This window comes from Lactuca sativa, chromosome 5 (assembly GCF_002870075.4).
Source record: "Lactuca sativa cultivar Salinas chromosome 5, Lsat_Salinas_v11, whole genome shotgun sequence".
NCBI classification, from domain to species: domain Eukaryota; kingdom Viridiplantae; phylum Streptophyta; class Magnoliopsida; order Asterales; family Asteraceae; genus Lactuca; species Lactuca sativa.
In genome coordinates this window covers 342,406,932-342,424,849 of record NC_056627.2, presented here as the reverse complement: position 1 = coordinate 342,424,849, position 17,918 = coordinate 342,406,932, and positions in this window count along the sequence as shown.

Here is a 17,918-nt window from a genome sequence, read left to right as displayed (position 1 = left end):
AACTATTCTGCGTATGACTTCGGATCTTGATCCGCAATCGTAGCTTTCAAAAGCTGCTGTCAACTCTGATCTTATTAGAATTGTGTCATTTAGATAAGGGATCATATATTCCTCCATTCTTGATATCGTATAGACGTGAGACATGGATTGAAATCATTCTGTCAGTCTATGCGTTGTTTCCCGATTTCCGATTTTATGACGATTGACAACAAACTACAGTTGAACACATCAACTTAGTCCCGGCTTGGCCAAGCGCTTAGGGTGTCATCACTAAATCATCGAAGGGCCCACAGATATTGCTTTTATCCCACTTTGGGAAAAAGGAACGAATAAACTACGACTCAATGCTCATTTGTACTCACTTACCAAATTACACACAACAATACGTTTTATAACACCAAGTTACTGGTATGTCTACATATTATCAATGTGTAAACGACTTGCAAGATACAACTCACACATCTCGGTTTCAAGAATATAAGATATTATCATCTCACCAATCACTCGTGATAAAATCCATGAAGTGATCCTAGTGAGCGTGGGTTTATTCTAATACTCTAATCTTATAGCAGCACCCATGAACCCTGCAGCAAACTTTTGCTATGTCTAAAACACTTTAGACAATCTACAGTCAGTTTCATGACAGTCTTCTTTCTTTCCTACTTCCAAAGAATGAGCGACTGTGGAGGGTTTGAACAATCTTATTATTCGGGAAGTCAAAACACGCAAATTGAAACAAAAGAATAATACTAATCCTATATGGCCTCAATCCTTTGAGTATAAATAAAACATTTTATTTAATCACCATATTGATTACTCATTATTTGTTGTTTCAGGTAATCAACTTCTTACTTGAATTATAACTACAATTGTCCCATGCTCTTAGCATGCACACTATGTTTACCTATCGTCCTTACTTTGTGAAATAGTATAATTGAATAACATTTTCAATCACACTCATTTCACAATTCCTAATCCATTAGTGTAAGAATACAAAATTCTCGCCACTATTAGAATATGTAGATTCTAACATTTTATGCAACAATCCTTTTCAAAATTTCATGGCACAAAAATCACCAAGACTCGGCCAATGGAATTACAAACTATTGGAGATTGTTACAGGACAATTCCATAGTCATGAAGTCTCATATTCAAATTACATTCCTTTGAACATCCTTCTTGCATAAAAGTTTCTAATCAAGACATTTATTCTCGATATCCAACTCCTAATATGGAAACATTTCCATATTTTCCATATGACAACTCATTCTAAATAGAATCTTATATATTCATAATAATGTCAATACGGTCCATCCATGACTATACTTTCAACTGTCCACAAGCGACCAATCCTTGGCGAACCTTAGATTGTCCTTGGCAGTTGTTTAATTATTTTAGTCAAAACCGGTTCTATTTCCTTTTTCCCTCTAAATGCCTAGGCGTTTGGAAAATTTTAGAATGGTCGAATATTACAGTGTATGCAATCGATCATATACCCGAAGTGTATGGGATACAATTCCTAAAAAAAACATGATACTTTACCAGTTTCTTACTATAATATCGTCATAATATTTCTATTCTCCGTGTTCTTAAAATTTGAACTATGAAGAGGGATGTCGTAATCATAATCGTATTTTGAGAATGAAAATAATAAATATACCCTTGACTAAATTCAATTAAAATTTCTCGATCTAAGCTTTTAGATTGGAAACGAAATATAACATTCTCTCTTTTAATTATATCAAAAACAACTTTTCTACCCCTTCAACTTTGCAGAGTGAAATTTTTGTTTTTCTATAATTAATATTGCCAACTTGCAATACTTAAATAATAATCATGCTCCCACTAACATGATGATTATATCCATTCCAGCATAACATTTATGCTCCCACTAGCTTTGACACGTATTTAGAAACCATCTAAACTTCTAGAAAACAATACTTATTGACTTCCAAAGTTCATTGTTTCTAATACAATATGCTTCGACAAGCCTTTATCTAAGTTTCTCAAAATCACACACCATTCCTTAGACAACTCACATGTGTGTCAAAACTAATTCATAACTTATTTTACTAAGTCCCAAATGTTCAGACTAATTGTCAAATCTCACAATTCGAACTATGAAGAGGGATGTCGTAATCAAAATCGAATTTGAGAATGCAATTTACATAATCGCTATCTCCTTAAAATCTCTCTTAGTGAAAGAGTTTCCTTACAATCATTTTCATGAAGGAGAGAAACCTTATGACACTTAGATTTTATGGTGTATGTGTTCCTATCCATGTGAATTTTCCATAACCATAATCTTAAGATAATGTTTGTGACAAATTCAAACTCTTATGGACAGAACTTGTTCATTCTTAATTTCTTGCCATCAAGGGTCCCACCATTGCTTCCAAGTTATCTAGAAGCTCACCTATTCCAGTCAATGTACTTTCATTGAATAAGGTGCTTGCCTTATGCATTCTATTGAGAACTCATAGAACTCATATGCATAATCACTCAACAGGATTGGCACAGAAATAGAATTTATTCAACACGATAGGTTACAAACCTTAAGTTGTGTGCTAGTGTTTAATAGGTTTACTCTTGATTAGTTCTTGAATCTTTTTAAGATCTTCAGACTCCCACTGACCTCTTGACATATTAGATTCTCTTATCAAGAAACATTTCTTGATAAACAAATATCCAAGAGTTAGTGTGTGTCTATATTAAGACAAAACATTACACACATTTGGTCTTAGTTGGTCATTGTTTTCTCCAAGACATCACAACTTACCAATTTCAAACGTGCAAGAGTAAGAAAACCAATTTTCTACTTCACATTTGATGAGTGTGTGTCACTTAATTCACAATCTTGGAGTATGATTCTAAGACTTGATTTTGAAACGAAGTATGACCCATCCTTTTGATTTAACCATTTCAACAATTTCTGATTCCTCCTCTTAGCCATACTAGTGCACTAAGATGTTCTTAGAGGATCAATTTTGATATGGTTCTTAATCATTAAGACGATCATAAAACTAATATAAAAGTACTATCCCTTCTTTTTAGATTTGAGAAACCTTTTATCTTTCTGCCTTCATTGATTTTTCTTATTCGTTCTGCCGTTCATTGAAACCTTTCAATGATTCAGAATTACACTTAATCTTGTAAGTATAACCATATTTACTAGACCTTTTGGTAAATCATGACGAATAGTCTTATTGTTATATGTGGTGGACTTGACTAGTGCACAACATTGTGTTCTAGTCCTTTTGTCCTTCACTTGACCCACATACTTGTGTGATCAAGGAATTAGTCTTAATTTCCTAAATACCAAGATTTCCATACATCATATAATTCCAAGTTTCTGTCCAATTGAAACTTGGGCGATGGAAAATTTTCATTACTTAGAAAAATTATGATACTACCATAAATAACATAACTAAGAATCACATCCATTTATAGAAATACACAAACATCAATTTTTCACAACAATTTCATTGCAAGGATATAGACAAACCAAAAAAAATTATTTTATTCATAAAAGCAGCGGAAAACATGTCCTTACAATGCAAAATCAACTGAAAAACTATGTAACCAAATATTCCTAACAAATCTATCATAACTTTCTAAGCTCAAAATCTAATCTTCGAATCCATGCGATCGTGATCCATTTCTTTGTGATCAGACTCTTCATGTTCTTCCATCAAGCTTCCTCTCTTTTCTCTGATCCTACAAAACATTCAAATGTAATCTTATCACATTATGTATTAAGAATCAATTAATAGGAACTTAATGGAGTCAGATAGTGGATTTTACCTGAAGTAGAGCCAAACATCTTGACTCTCCCATCTCTTAGATCTCTTAGGTAGATTGGGCAGCTTCGTCTCCAATGCCCCTTCTCTTGGCAATAAAAACAAATTGACTCTTTTGGAACAGCACACGGAACTACTTCAGACTTTGCCTTTCTCTTATGATCAAACTTTTTGACCATGGCATGCCTTTCGTTGCCATTGCCTATGTCCATAGAGGTCTGGAAGGCAGATTCACCAATCAACTTTGTTTTTCCAATGCGCCAAATCATCGTTGATTCAGCAGCAATAAGCAAATAGGTGAGATCGATGAGGGTCACGTCGTGGTCTATCATATAGTACTCTCTTACGAACTCACTATATAAGTCAGGAAGCGACTGAAGAACCCAATCAACAGCCAGCTCCTCGCATACAACGGCTCCTAACATTCTTAACCTATCAATGTGTGACTTCATCTCTAAGACGTGTGCACAAACTGACTTTCCTTCTTCATGTCCACTTGCCAAAAGGGCTTGAGTGAGTTTGAACTTTTCAAGCCTTTGAACTTGTGGGTTAAGGAGAAAAATAGGAGGAGGTGGAGGAAGTGAAGCATGTTCTCGTGTTCCTCGATCGAATTGTGGAATATCATCTTCATGTGGAAAGCTTGTTCCACGGGATTTTGGAAGACTATAGTTGTCATACTTGACATCTACAAAACGAGAGAAAAAAATTCAATTTAGTTGATTGATTGAGTCCTTAATAAATCACCCAAATGAGATATTAAGGCTAGGACCCAACACAAGATTCCACTACTTGGGAGAGGGATGTCGTAACCAAAATTGCAGAACATTTGAAGGTAAGTGAATGACGATTCACTAATTTTCCACCATGAAAAACGAAAAAGAGATTAAGTTTTAAATGTATTGAAAACTCCTAGATTCTTTGAGATTCATTGAACTTTTTCAATGGCATGTTTAAATCTCGATATGCCCCTCGATTTGTGACTGGGATGCCAAGGATCACAAAGCAGGGTGTGAATAACCATGCAAACTTACATGGTGCCCCCAATGTTACAGTCACCTATTCGATGTGCTGGTTAACCACACACGCTCCACCGAACTATGAAAAACATTGAGTCACCCTTTGCTACCTTTGCTTAGAACCATTTAGTGTGCCGGTTAACCACACACGCTCCACTAACGTCTTTGCAAGGGTACAAAGTGTAATTTCATGGAATTGCACCAATTCACTTTTACATAAAGTAACTAAGATTGGGAATTTTTTGTAAAAACATTTAGTTACTTTATACTTCATTATACTTTTAATGGAAAGGGTTTGCCCTATCCTACCCGTTCGGCTAACGACCCTCCACTAATCAAGGAAGCGGTGGGTGAGAGTGGACACCCATTAAACGGCCATGTTATAGGACATAACCTTATACCCCCCCCCCCCCTTATAGATTGGCTTCATGAATGAGACCTACTAACGGTAAGACTAGCAGTTTAAGTTATACATATATAATATTAGACTTTTAATGTTATATATAGTATAAGGGTGTATTTTACACTTTTAAAATACTAGGTGGTCTAATTTAATAAATTATACTTTTAATTTAATTAAATATAAACCATATCACTATGGATTTATTAATTCTCCTTTAATCATACACTTAATTAATTTAATAAAACCATAAGGGTGCAATTTGAACTTTTCAAAGTACTAGGGTTTTAGAATTTAATATTTCAAAATCAAACTTTTAATCAAATTTTAAATTCCAAAACTTGAGGGCAAGTTTTGAAACTTTTCAAAACTATCTAGATCAAATTACAAATAATTAAATTAATCAAATAATTTGAATTATCTAAATTTGACCTAATTTAATTTTTGACAAGATAATTCAAATCAAAATTACAAATAATCAATCTTTATCTAATAAAACAAATAATTATCTTAATTTTGAAAATTATCCATTAATTTGATTAGGATATCAATTACCATAAAAAAATCTTATTTTTATTTGAATAAAGCAATTTATGGTAATTATCCTAAGCAAATTAAGGCAAAAAATCTCGAAATTGTGCTGTCAGACTGAATTCACGAGGTGAACACACTGTGTTCACGACATGAGTCTGGTTTAATTCGAAAATCTACTGTCAGACTGAATTCACGAGGTGAACAAACTGTGTTCATGGCGTGAATCAGGTTAGATTCGAAATTCGCAATTTTTCAGCTTTGAAAACATAATTTTGCATCAAATACAATAGAAGAACACCCTAGGCTTTGATACCACTTATGGATTATGAGAATAACATCATTCATATGGTGTTCATGCAACCCTAATTGCTTTGATCTAGGTTTTTCTAATTAAACATACAACATTGTGTACCAAAGTAATAAGCCCTAATTGACTAACATACAAATCTGAAATTGACATATGATTAGGGTTTAGATCTTACATTGATTGTTATGTAGCAATAACAATCTCAAATCCTCCTTGTAATGGCTTCAAAGAGCTTAGAGTCACAAGTATCACTCCTCTAATGGCTCACAAACACCAAGAGCAAGAGGATGAAGAAGGAGAAGAGGAGAGACACCCTAAAACGTCTAGAAACCCTAAGGAATCAGTTAGCCACGTTTTTGGTGCCATAGAGGTCCTTAAATAGTGAGGCTATTAGGGTTATCTAACAAGGAAACCCTAATTTGACTGCTTAAGCCCTAAGCAGCCCATGGACTCCCTCCTTAGAGGCCTTGGACTATTTCTAATGGGTTTCCCCATACATTTCGTCCACTCCTTTAATATGGAGTCCATTATCCCAATATCCAACTATCACACAATTGACAGTACTAGTCCCCTTTATTTAATTAATGTCTTTTAGCAACAAAATTAATTCTTATTAATTCTTGACTAATATTAATTAAACAATATGATTTCTCCTTCAATATATTATTCTCATAATATATTAATAAATCATAATTAATCCTCTCTCTCCATAATTCATCCTATCAAATTGCTTTGGTGAAGGCAACCCAAAAGGACCATGCACCATCGGATCAAGTACATACAAAAATAGTTATGGACTTAGACACTAATCCAACAAATTTATGAGACACCCATTGGCAACAATATTAGTCCCAAATGTGCAATTTCATGGGTTAGCATTAAATTCACATTTTTCCTAAAGTAACTAAGAGTGTGATTTTAGAAAATGGTTTAGTTACTTTATCATTATACTTTTAATGAGGATTAAGTGTCCTATCGAACTCGTTCGAATAACCTCCCTCCACCATACAAGACAACGGTGGGTAAGAATGGATACCCAATGATGGTCATTTTACATGCCGCTTCCTTAAACTACCCTTATAGTATGGCTTCGTGAATGAGGCGTACTAGCGATTCAACTGACTCGTCGTATACATATAGTAAATATTAAACTTTTAATATTACATATAGTATAAGGTGTATTTTAAACATTTTAAAATACTAAGGGTTTAATCTTTTAATATATTAAACATTTAATTAAATTTAAACCACATATGGATTTATTAATTACCATTAACAAAATCCATAAGGATATATTTTAGGGTTTTCCATTTTAAATTTCCAAAATTAAACCTTTATTTTAAATTTCAAACAACCCAAAAATATTAATTATTTAATCCAACTGATAATTATCTGGTAACCACTTATGGATATAATAATTATCCTTTAATTAATCAATTAATTAAATCATTAACCATATCCATATGGATAATTACAATCATATAAATCATCATTATCTAATTCATAATTATCTCCTAAAATTTAGGTTTTTATTGAATTATGTTATATTACCAAAAATCATATTATGGCATAATTAATAAAACTTAATTACCAAATATTAACCTAGTAAATCAAGTTAGGCAATAAAATCCAAGATAAGCATCAGACGCACCAACTCGCCGAGTTGGAGGACCAAACTCAACGAGTTCATTGAACAGAATGTCGATTATGTTCCCTTCTCCTTTCAACAAGTTCACAATGCATCTATTCAACAGAAAACTAATCCTAGGCTCTGATACCACTGATGGGTTTTAAGCAAAGCATACATTTCAATGTGTGCATGCAACCCTAATTGAAGATCTATGTTTTCTCTAATTGAATATACAATAATGAAAAACAAAGTATAAACCCTAGAACCTTAGTGTATAATCAAAATTCGCATAGTAAAGGGTTATGAAACATACCTTTAAGATTGTTGTTGTAAACAATCTTGATTCCTTGCTTGAAAGACCTTTGGTAGCAAGCGCCACAAGTTTCGCGCCTCTAATGGCTCACAAAGAAACTCAAGCAACCAAGGAATACTTTAGAGATAGAGAAGAGAAGAAGAATTTTGGCTATAAGCCCTTTTGAGGAGTTCATAGACGAAATCTAACTCTAAGGAGGGTTTATATAGGTGTTCGGAAAGTATTGGATAAGGCAGGTGCATCTAAGATAACCCTAATCTCTTAACTTCCTTCCTAAGGCATCCAAGGCACCCTTAGAGCCCAAGGAAACCCTAGGAGCATCTAGATTTCGTTCCCCATCCTATAGGGAGGTTCTAGAATTGCCCAATGTTCAACTATTAAACATTGTCACCTTTAGTCCCTGTAGTTTCATTTAATTCCTTTAATCCCAAAATTAATTCCAAATTAATTTCTAATTAAATATTAATTAAACAATATGATTTCTAATTAATATATTATTTCCATAATACATTAATAATCATTTATTTTGATTTCTAAGTAATTTATAAACCAAGTAATAAATTAATAAATCATTCTTCTCTCATTAACAGTTATCCTATTCAATTGACAAGTTTGAAGGCAACCCAAAAGGACTGTGCTACTATCAATTCAAGTATATACCAATTATAGTTATGGGCTTAGACACCTAGTCCAACAGATGACACAACAAATGTTGCACCTGGCCGTACTGAAGAAACTAATAACTCAAACCCTAGCCCTTGGGACTCCAACTATCCCATGTCGTCCATCCGGTAATTGCCAAGCTAAAGGTGTTGATCTGAATTCATCGCATCCATTCTCAGAGGACAATCAACCTTAACATGGCATGCCTAAATAAAAATAAAACACACAATTAAATCCCTATAACTATAGTAATGGTTGTAGTGACCCTCCTGACCGCCCCTTGAACATCCAGAAACTGGGGCACAACAAATACCCCAATGAGCCAAACAACACTTGCCGCAAAACCTATGAGTCTCTCGATCTCCAAACTGAATACCAATCACCCTAGCCTTCTAGATTACTACTGGTAAAGCGTGAGTTTAATCCTTCTTCCTTTTCCATTTTTGGATCTCCAACTTCAGCTCTCTGTCCTTGGTTGCCTCCACTTAACTGAAAAGATTCTTATGACTAGAGATGTTCATATACTCCCGGATCTCGATCCTCAACATATCATGTAGCGAATCATCCTGATCTCCTCTGTCATCATATATTGTGGGAAAAAGCAGTATTCTTTCTCGGAACTTAGAGATGATATCCACCACTAACTCTATAGTATGCTTAAGAGCCAAATAATCCTGAGCCAACCGTTGAATCTCAATCATCGACACAAACTCTCTATTGAACTTGGTAATAAAATCATCCCATGTCATAGATTGATTACACATGGCACAAGACCCTTAAAAACCTTGTGTCATCCATCCCTAGCTCTATCGTGTATCAGACATGTTGCAAACCTGCCATTGGCCTCTGCCAGACAAAAGCTTACGAGATAGTCACTATCTACATCGGCAGTCCAACACATAATGTACGACAAGCTCCCTTCTTCCTTTAAAACAAGGAGCTCCTCATGCATGAAACTCATTGAAGGTAACCTCACGGATCCATGGACGCTTGGTCTCCAACTCGGTCCGTAGAACCCTTAGGCGTTCATCCCATACTAAAATCAACACATCCCTTACTGCACCGAACATACCAGTCAAATCCTCTCTCATGAACCTCAAGACCTCTACAACGATGATGTCTCAGACTCCCCTCTCACTCAAAACTGAATCTCCAATACGAAAGGTCGTCATCTTGAATCTAAAAGATAATGAGAACACATCAAAATCGATGCACAATGCTAACCTATACTATGCATACCCACCCACAAGTTCATTGGTATCCATGTAACACTTGCTTGACCCAAGTATGGATCCTATGCTTCTAGTAGAATTGACCCAATACTACCTTACACACCTATCCATACTCATTCCAAGGACTGTTCCAAGACTACCAAGACACTTCACATTACTCCACTAAAATCTTGACACGTACACATACGACTAGAAATATACATAATACTACACTTCATGGATTCTCTATAAGGTATACGAGGTATTTATACAAATCTGGCAATTCTAGCTTACAGATAATGAACAAATCCTTAGCCTACCATATAGCATTCATAGCATTCGATAGCATAAACAAAACCATGGTATATTGGGAATCACAGAATATACACATCACATCCTTTTTTTTATAACCTGAAGCTAAGTCAGGAAACCATGTTCACGATCTCAAGCCAACAATCAAACAAGAACATGGAAAAAAACTGAGCTCGTGTTTTTTATTCAGCTGTTTTCTTAAGTTTCTTTGAGTAAAATATCCTCTTTCGAAAAAAATTTGTTTTGAAAGTCTCCTAGCCCTCAATTTGAGTTCAGACACACCGTAAGGTGCCCAAATCCCTCAAACTGAGGCTCTAATACCAATTTTTAACGTCCCAAAAATTACAAATATATTTTTCATTTGAAAACAAATTAATAGATTAAAACCTTTAACTTAAAAATAATATGTGACATTCATTTATTTGAAACCATAATGTTATCATAGTTGAATCAGCATTCAATCGAAATCATTATCTTCGATGTGCTTCGATAGGTGTGTACAGTCCTGTCGAGCTCTTCTCACGAACAACCTACAAAATATTTTATCTACAATTGTAAGTGATGGTGTGCCTAGGGCAGCACAGCAGAGCCGCGTCCAAGCCCTAGAGTCGGGCACACCAGCCAGGCTCAGCGCCCGCTGGTGCCCCCAGGAGCGAAACGCCCAGGCGGAAGGCTCGCGCCCGCCAAGTGACGCTCCTTGCTCCAAGACAAAAGGTACGGTCAGGAGACAAACAGTAGGATCAAAGCATTACCGTCGGAGCCAATGAGAGCGCTCTAGCGGTTGAGGGCGCATGGCCCTCCAATCAACGCCTCTGATCCTGTCTCCCCAAAAGCGATCATGTCTGGTACGGACCAGGCAGGAGCGCTAGGTATAAAAGGATGCATTCTCAGACCAACGAGGTAAGTTCTCTGGCCCTTCTAGAGAACGCATACACAAACCCTAAATCATCCCCTAACTTGACCGTCAGAGCGTTCTTCCGGGAGCCCCTCCCGGAAAGTGGCTGACGGCCCTTGTTCTCTGTGATCTTGCAGTGATAACCAGGCAACCAAGAAGAGTTCATCCGTGAAGAAGAAGCAAGGTCTTATCAGGGACAAGGTTCCATCATTTGGAGCCATCCTTGGTTTGTGTGAATTTTGCGAATTTTGCGAATACTATATCTCCATATTTGACTTTTACTCTAGGTATAGTTAAATATCTTGGAAAATATAAATTTAGTCGAACTCATTAATAAATTATTTCCTTTTAAGCTAAGTATGAGTGGTCACACTTAAGCCATAAGACTTTTGATTATTCTAGAAATGGGATTTTTGGTTTGGATTTATTATTTGGATATTGGAACATTGTAACAACAACTATTACATAATGTTTTGATATACTAGGATATGATCATTACATTAATACTTGTTGTGTTCTATTTTAACATGTTTAATCCATGAATAATATTTATTATTCTAAAGGTCTCGAAGTCACAAAGATTTCTATGTGATCCTTGAACGGCAGAAATCAACATAGTTTTTCAATTAATTCATTCATCCAATCATATTTTACTTTAACTTTAAAAGGTGTGCATTCTTATTTTGTAGTAGACTGTGTCATTATGTTTTTGCTTGGACCTCATTCCAACTAAATTTACTCTTCATTCCAAAATGAAGTCATAATCCAATTATAATTCATAATTATCTATATTTATTTAGAAATCAAAATCCAATGTAGCTCTTTACATTAAGATTTTATTTTAAACTAGTTTTCTCATATACATTCTTTTAGCTCTTCTGAAGTACTCTTAGAATGTTCTCACAATCATCTAGTGACTTAACCATGTATTCAATTTTATATTTCATTATATGACATAAATGATGGATTCATTTTCCAAGAAAATAGAATATAAATTATTTCATCTAGCTCAACATATGTGCTAGATCCTTTGAGACAAACTCAAAAGGTGTCATGTAACAATGCAAAGAGTCATCCGAAGGAATCCTGTGTCTTGACCTCTTTCAAGATATAGTCATTTCATGCAAAAAAGAATTTTAAAACCTTTAACATTCATCTTTATCTATCTCTTATATATTTTACATTCCAAGAATGTATCTTGTCATTCCTAAGTCTTTCATTTTATAAATACTTTTCGAGTCAAGGTGAAAACCACCTTGCATAGGCGGAATGTCATTTCAAATGATTAAGTATGTCTCTTTCATACAAGATTAGGAATATCACTATCCTCCAACTAGTTCATAGTAAACACACACACACGTTCCTTTTCATCATTATATATATATATATATATATATATATATATATATATATATATATATATATATATATATATATATATATATACTTATAAAGGAAGCATTTTTCCTTTCACCACATTCATTTGAAACTCCCATGACTTTTCAATTTCTTTCTAATAATTATTATAAGTTGGTTAATAAGGTTAAATAAATATGAACCTAAAGTGTAATCATATATAAACTAAATCTCAATATTAAAAGAATATATTTTCTTATACTTATAAAGTTATATTTTTAACTTTTAACATATTATACATATTTTATTAGGTCTAATATATTGTTGTTTGAAAATTTTGTATAAAATACTTAAATTGTTAATTTAAATATAACCTTACAGGATCAACTTAAATATAATTTTTAATTAAACTTACACAACCGAAAAAAATGCTTTGTAAATAGTTAAAAATGATAAATTGTAGTGACTTTTTGATAATGATTATAAGTTAGATAATAAGGTTAAATAAGTATCAAACCTAAAGTGTAATCATAAATAAACTAAATTTCAATATTAAAATAATATTTTTACTTCTACTTATATACTTATGTCTTTAACTTTTAACATATTATACTTAATTTATTAGATTTAATATGTTGTTGTATGTAAACCATTATCAGTTTAAAGTTGCAACTTTTGAAATGTTTGGACAAAATACTTGAAGTTTTAATTTAAATATAACATTACAGGGTCAACTTCGATATAAATTTCAGTTCCACTTAAAAAACCCAAATAATATTTTATAATATCAATTTAACTAAAATATTTCCTAAGGATATTTTTATAATCGTTAAAAGTTTTCAAATAAGCAGCATAAAATAACTTATAATAACAATAGTTAAAAATAACTCTATATAAATGATTATATTGTTACCTTTAAAATAAAATAAAAATTGTTTGATGTTTTAAATAATTACAATAACAGAAATTAAAAAGTTAAACAAATAAATTTAAAAAAATTAATTAACAATAACAAAAACTATAAATAACATTAAACCATATATTATATTTAATTTTATTCATGAGTAACCCACGGGTAGATGTCATTCAAAAGATTAAGATTATGTAATTTTAATAGATTTATATATTATCATATAATTCAAAATAATCAGTTTATTATATCAACGTAACATACGAATTATTATATCAAATTTGACAACATTATTGTTTTATTTAAAAAAACATATATTTGTAAAAATGCCAGCTATATAGTTGCTTCTGCGCAACGCGCGGGCATTCGCCTAGTTTTGATATAAAAGCATACCTTGTATCTTTATATTAAAATGACTATTCTAACCTTGAGATGTCTGTTTCGTATCCACAAGTGGATCTTAAGCCTTACACATTTGGTTAGGATAACATGGATTAAGAAAACTTCCATGCTAAGCTATATAGATATCTTCTAGTAGATGTCTATTAAGAAAAGCGGTCTTTCTTGAAATCTATTTGTTATATCTCATATAAAGTTATAGTAAATAATATCCTTGTTGATCTAATCATAGCTACTTATGAAAAGGTTTGATCATAGTCAATGTCATGAGTATGATAAAGACCATAGTCAATGACATGAGTATGAGAAAATCCTTATATAACAAGTATTACTCAATGTGTATATATATCCATGTATATATTCTTTCTAGAAGAATATTTTACTCCTTCTAGCCTTGCTATAGAGAGGAAGATTAATCAAGCCCATACTTGATTATTAAACATGGATTGCATATCATTGTTCATGAATCTATGTCATTTGTCAGATTCAAGATCTGCTATAACATTTTGATAATTGATGGTTTAACTAGAAACCATCAAGAACTCATCAATGAGAGATTTCACATTTCTCAATGATTTCTACCATTATTGTGAACAATTTGTGTTTATGAATAACTACTACTCATGTTCAACAATTTCTTGTTAAAGCTAGTGCAAACAATTGTCACATACGGATATGGTTCTTGACCTGCTTCAAGTTCCACGTGTCTCCCACTTGCTTTGTTATTAGAAGTTTGCTTTCTGCTAACTCAGCTTTCATAAGAATAAATGAACTTATTCTTGGTGGGTTTATATATAATAATCTAAATGCCCTTTTAGAATATTCTACAATTATGTAATTAGTTGGTGTTTGTATTCTTAAAAAACATATAATAATAAAATTTAAATTAAAAGTTGAAACTTTTGTAAAAAAATGTGACCAAATTCGTAAAAATGATTAAGAGTTGAGGCAAATTTTAAAAGCAAATAGTCAGATGGCATGGGAGTTAGGACATTTTTGTGAAAAATATTTGGACCAATTAGGCTGGAGGAAGTAATGTCAAGTTTGTCACGGTCCACATAAACGCCACCTAAAATTTGTCACACTGCTTCAAATATTTGTCAATTACATGACGTGGGTAGCCACACTTGTCATATTATTTTTTTTTTAAATTAATTAATTTAAAAAATAAACATTTCAAAGATATTATTTTTTTTAAACTAAAATTTTATTAAACTAGAAAATAAAATAACAACACTAGAAATTAAAAACATCACCGGACCACTACAAATTTAAAAACATCACACTTGAAATTAAAAACACCACACTTGAAATTAAATTAAAACACAAGATCACTAGAAATTTAAACACACAACCCACTAAAAATTAGAAGACAATGACTTTAAATTTGGCGTCATTTCAGGCACTACCGCACAAATTGTCAAAACTCAACAAGTAGGAAATGTTTGTTAGCTTCAACACGATTAGCCTCAAAAACATTCTCTAGCAAATTATTTTCATTTTTGACTTCATGCATCACACTACAAAACACATTGTTAAAATGAGTTGCAAGTGTGCATGTCTCCATTTGGAGAAGAGTTGATCTGTGCTTCGAGGAATATGGGTTTGGCGATTGTATGTTTCGGCGACTCTCCCCAAAAAACTACGTGCATCAACGTTAATGTTGATTGAGTCTTCTGTTACATCAACCCATGAACAAGCCAGTAACGTCTCTTCTTCAGGAACCAAACATGAGTCACACGAACCATTAGCGATGAGCATTTGAAGAAGATGAAAAATAAGAAAGGTAGGATAATTAAATTAAGAAGATTTGAATATGATGAAGAATGAATAAGGATGACAATATTTATAGTTAATGATAGAATATTTAAAATTTAAAATTTTGAAGAACAAAAAAACGGTTATATTTTTAAAATGGAGGTATTTTTTGAAAATGAAAATTGATTAAATGGTAAAAAAAATGCAAAAGCTTTTTCTCTCGTCAGTAGAAATCCACCTAATAGGGTCGCCGAGGATCTTGCTCGTTGTTCGTCGAGGGATGTCGAACCCACTCTGTCCAGCCTTAGTAAAAAAATATTTAAACTTGGGCCGAAACTTGAACAATGAAAGGTGACTGAATTTACGGGTATAGGATGCAGCCATGCAGGGCAGTGAGGCTAACCCAGATTTGGGTTTATGACTTGCATACAAAAAATAAGGAGAGAGATTGAAACCTTAACCTCTTGATATTCGTCTACAAAACAAGCGGCTTACCATTGGGGTGAATGCTTTTTGTTTTTAAGTACGCCAATAAAGTTATAAAACTATATAAAGCTATTAAACAAACAATAAAGTTACTTTTAAAAAATACTTAAAACAAAGTTTAAAAGAATTGAAAAATCTTGTACAAAAGATCATTTAGTATATTTTTTATTTTTAAGTTCCAAAACACGATGAAATTTTTTGAAATTAAATTGAATTTTTGATATTTTTCATGTCAATAGTGAAATTGTAACATTTCAAAATTTTCATTTTTAATTCATTTCAGAACATTTATTAATCATGTCAAAACAATAAAAAATATATCATAATGAAATAATATCATAGTACAAAAAATCTCAAAATCACGCAATGCAGAAAACATGGGCGGGTCAAATGGTCAATGGTCACTCACGTCGTGACCACTATGGCTCACGTCGTGAGAGCTCCTCCCAAAATGCAAGAACTCAATAATTCAAGTATCTTAAGGATTCAGATGCTATAGAAATATTTTAGGGTGTTTTGATAAAAATTCATCAACAATATATTATCATTCACGTTTACTTCTGGATTCAAGTGAAAACCTTCATTCTCCATTGTTAATCATCATTCAAGTATCAATCGATCCATACGCTTTGGAATTGTTCTGTAGATTCTCGTAATCATTTTTGAATCTATGTGGTTTAGCTTAGTTTTGGCTCGATTAGAAGTTATTGAAACAGTTAAATAGTAACTTTTACTGTTTTTAGCTTCGTATTGCTTAATTGTAAGTTAATGTAAATAGTTAACCCATAGTTTGTTCTTTTTAAGTTAATGAAATCAAGTTACGGTGGTGGTATAATTAATAACCATAATAATTTATTTTTCAAATTAATTAATATATAATATTTCTAGGATTTATATTTAAACATAGATGGTTAAATATGTAGCTCATCGCGTTCACATTCTTTTATATTTTTTTATTTGAACCCCCCCCCCCCCCCCCCCCCACACACACACACACACATATATATATATATATATATATATATATATATATATATATATATATATATATATATATATATATATATATATATATATATATATATATTACAGAGCTATCAAAGTCTGCTATATTTGACAATAGACGAGTAGGGATGTTACAACAATCAAAAGTCTGTAAGAAAACTTCTTTAATAAAGGGGGATGTTGCTACAAGATGCAGTCTCTTCCTATACATTGCTCATGGAACAAGACATGAAGTATATACTTATACCCTTGCGTTTAAGAGAGGAAAAGGTGGGGATACTAATGAAGCGAGATCTCCAAATATACACAAGTGTCCTTAAAAGAACAACTTTAATTCAGATCAAAAGGGGTATTCGATGGAATAGTTAGCCTTGAATCAATCGAACATCATATGGAATCGACGTAGTAGATGCATCCTAAAGAGTGATTAAATTTCTAGCAGTCGGCATTAGGAGAAGGGGTGGAAACACTAACCGCTACATGTAGGGGGTGAGCTTTGATAGTTCGGTATCAGAGTTTGGTAATTTCTTTCAACTGCCAACAAAACCGCCAACTACGACTCTATCTGCAATACGAGCCGACTTGCATTTTTCAAATGTGAACAGACGAGTGAATTGATAATCATTCATTTAAGAAGAGTCTCCACGCCCAAACCAACATTATAGGAATATATTAACTCTCAAGATCAATTTACATCCCTTTTAGCTTTAACAATGTTGTTCCAAGTGTCCTCTTATGTTTTCTTTGCCAAGGCTTCACCGGTTTACGAGCAAGGGGATGAATGCCACAACTAAACCGACTCCATAAAGCTTCTTTATTTTTCATATGTCCTGAATTTCATTTAATGAGCAGTGACCGATTAAGAGCGCTCAACGACCCAACATTGAGACCCCCTTTTTCTATAGGTGCAAGTACTTTGTAGC